Below are 3,776 nucleotides of genomic sequence, written 5' to 3'. Positions count from 1 at the left end.
TTATTTTAGTCATTTAATTTGAAATATTATATAAATTTATTGTTTTTGGTTAGTTTAGATTTGGTTGCTTTTGATTTGCTATTGCAGGAGGGCTGAAAAAAATAAAAAATTTTATTTTAAAAAAATCTCAAAATTAGTGGCTTTTTTTAAAAAAGCGCCGCTAAAAGTCATATCAAAACAGTGGTGTTTGTGAAATAAGCACCGCTAAAGAACACTACTTTTAGCGGCGTTTTTGAATAAGCGCCGCTATAGAACATTACTTTTAGAGGCGTTTTATTCCAAAGCGCCGCTAAAGAACATGATCTTTAGCGGCGTTTTTTCCTAAGCGCCGCTAAAGAACATGATCTTTAACGGCGTTTTTTCCTAAGCGCCGCTAAAGAACATGATCTTTAGCGGCGTTTTTTCTAAGCGCCGCTAAAAAACATGATCTTTGGGGGCGTTTTTTTTCTAAGCGCCGCTAAAGAGCATGATCTTTAGCGGAGTTTTTTTCTAAGCGCCGCTAAAGAACATGATCTTTAGCGGCGTTTTTTTATGTAAACGCCGCAAAAGTTAGTGACGTTGTCATTAGCGGCATTTTTTGTGGCGCTTCTATAAGCGCCGGAAATGGAGTTAGTGGCGTTAAAAAGCGCCGCTAAAGACCTAAAAAAACGCCGCTAAAAACCTGTTCTGTTGTAGTGCAAACGGTATGCAGTTGGAGCTTCCGCTTACTGTTAACATTTTTCTCATAACATTTTTAATTGCTCAGTTTACTTTCCATTCAATAGGTTTGGAGCGGGAAGAACGTAAACGACAAAGTTAAATGGCTCTCCTAAGGTCCAAATCGAGTGGTTAAAAGATATAGTGAGTTCCTCATCAACGGATTCAGATTTCATACAAAATATCGCGAGAGGTTGAGGAGAATGCAAAATTGTGGAATAGTTGTTAATTCTTCAATTACAAGTTATGCTAGTGCTAGGGACAATAATCCTGTCGAGGGAAATGTGGAATATTTCGGACAGCTTACTGACATAATTGAGTTGGATTACTACGGCAAATGGAAAGTTGTCTTATTTCGAGCTAATTGGGCCGATGTTAATACAGCTCGTGGAATCAAGCAAGATCAATTTGGTTTTACAATGGTGAACTTTGACCGATTGATTCACACAGGACAACAATTGATAGATGAGCCGTATGTATTCTCATGTCAAGTCAAACAAGTTTTTTACTCAAAAGATCCAACTGATGAGGGTTGGTATGTTGTACTCCGTAACATCCCTAGAGACTTGTTTGACATGGGCAGTGGAAGTAGAGATAACATCGACGACAGATCAGAAACTTTGTCATTTCCAGAACAAAACTTAAACGATAATATCCCTAGTACTAGTGCACAATTTCAATGGGTTCGTCAGCATACGGGTGAAGATATTTACGAATAATGACGTAGTAAGATTTTAAGATTGTGTAATTATATGTAATATCATAATTTAAATCTTCGTCTTATTATATATTTCAACTATTTTATATGTGCTATTATTGTTGTAATTAGTTATTAAGTTTTGAACTATTTTATGTGTATTGCAGATAAAATGCCTAGAAGAAAAATTCCAAGGGAAAGCATTGTTCAAAATGATCCAAACTTGATAGAAACAAATAGTACTAAACAACAGACAGTAATTGGATCTTCGAATGTTCCGATTACACCTGAGGATCCTATGGAAGTTCAAAGTAACTTACATTAATTCCAAGCGTGTTGACTTATAATTGATTTATTTTTCAAATTCTTATATTATAATATACCATTTGTAGCTGAAAATGGTGGGACACGTAGAGGTCGAGGTCGTACGATACTTAGAGAGTTATACGAGTTAGATCCAGTCGAGCGTGTCAAGGTACGCAGAAACAGTTTTGGTCAGCCTGTTGGATCAGAAGCTCGACTTTTAGCTGGATACATGGGCATTTTAGCACGAAATCCTAATATGTTGCCTATCAACTACGAGTCATGGCGTCAAATGCCCGATAGCAACAAAAACCAAGCCCTTGATAATATTAAGGTAACAAAATGTTAATGTCATCTGTAATGCTTGAGAAATAGTTTCATTTATATTTACTTTATTAACTTGTGTTTTTTGTAGGCGATGTTTGCTTTAGAGGTCTCCGATGCTTATGTAAAGAAGGCATTGGGAAAAAGATGGAGAGACAATAAAATTACTTTGAAGAAAAATTATTATAAGACAAAAACCACCCTCGATGAGAAATTTCAAAATGTCCCGCCGGGTATGTTGAGGTACCAATGGGAAGATGCGGTTAGATTTTGGCATTCTCAGAAAGGCGAGGTACGACGTACTTCCAAACTATTGTAATTATTTTGGTTTATAGTATTTACTATTTACGTACTAAAAATTTCATAACGTAGGATCGTGAACGAGTTGGAAAAAGCAGCAGGCAGAAACAAAAATTCACTCACACAGCCGAGTCGAGAAGTTTTGCATTTGTAGCTGAGGCGGAGATATTTTTAATTTTTTAATATTGTCAAATATGTATAACTTTCCATTAAATAATATTTTTACTACTATATTGTAGGAACGGTCGTCCGGTCAAAAAGTTGGACGCCTTCAATTTTTTGAAATTACACATAGGAAGAAAGATGGATCTGCTATGACTCCTGAAGCTGGTGAAATTATGGTACGTTTACTTAATACGATTTGACTTGTTTTAGTTATTTATAGTGTTTATTTTCTAATGTTTTAATTCATTGCTTGTAATGCGACTATTGTTATGTTGCATTTGTTTTTTTAATATATATTGCGTTCCTAACTATGTGATTTATTTATTAGGAAAAACTAAAGGATAAAAAGGCGGAGTACGAAGCGATTGCTTCTACTGATAGTTTTGTTCATCTTGAAGACATTGATAACCGGATTATTATAGAAGTTTTGGGTCCTGAAAGGTATGGTCGAGTTCGATTTCAAGGATATTTTGTTAGTCCAATCCAATATTTTGGATCCAACTCGCAGCAATACATAGCTTCGTGGAGTCAGGCTCAAGCTAAAGTTCAGAGGTCAAAAGACCAGAAGGCTCAGATGCAAGCGACCACATTTGAGGTTCAAAGGAAATATGAAGAACTCCAGCTACAACTTAAAGCAGAGGCGGCAGCGAGGGAAGCAGAGGCTGCAGTGAGAGAAGCAGAGGCTGCAACGAGTGAAGCAGCGAGAGAAGCAGAGGTTCAAAAGAAATATGAAGAACTCCAGCTACAACTTAAAGCATATGCGGCATCGAGAGAAGTAGAGCAGAGCAAAAAGTATGATGAACTTCAACAGCCGCTTCAGATTATGATGAAGATGTTTCAGCAGTCGCAAGTTCCGCCGTCATAGTTTATTGCATAAATATTTTATCATTTTAACTATTAACATTTTTGTAAAGAAAAGTATGAATTCACTTTTATTTATTGATATTAATATTATTTTATTCGTTTAATTTGAAATATTATATAAATTTATTGCTTTTGGCTGGTTTAGATCTGGTTGCTTTTGATTTGTTGTTACAGAGGGGCTGAAAAAATGGAAAATTTTATTTTACAAAAATCCCAAAATTAGTGGAGTTTTTTAAGAAAGCGCCGCTAAAGAATATGATTTTTAGCGGCGTTTTTGTCTAAGCGCCGCTAAAGAACATGATCTTTAGCGGCGTTTTTCTCCATGCGCCGCTAAAGAACAAGATCTTTAGCGGCGTCTTTTTTTTAAGAGCCGCTAAAGAACATGATCTTTAGCGGTGTTTTTTTTAAGCACCGCTAAAGAACATGA

Source organism: Gossypium hirsutum, chromosome D10 (genome assembly GCF_007990345.1).
Source record: "Gossypium hirsutum isolate 1008001.06 chromosome D10, Gossypium_hirsutum_v2.1, whole genome shotgun sequence".
NCBI lineage: Eukaryota > Viridiplantae > Streptophyta > Magnoliopsida > Malvales > Malvaceae > Gossypium > Gossypium hirsutum.
This window is presented reverse-complemented; position numbering follows the sequence as displayed.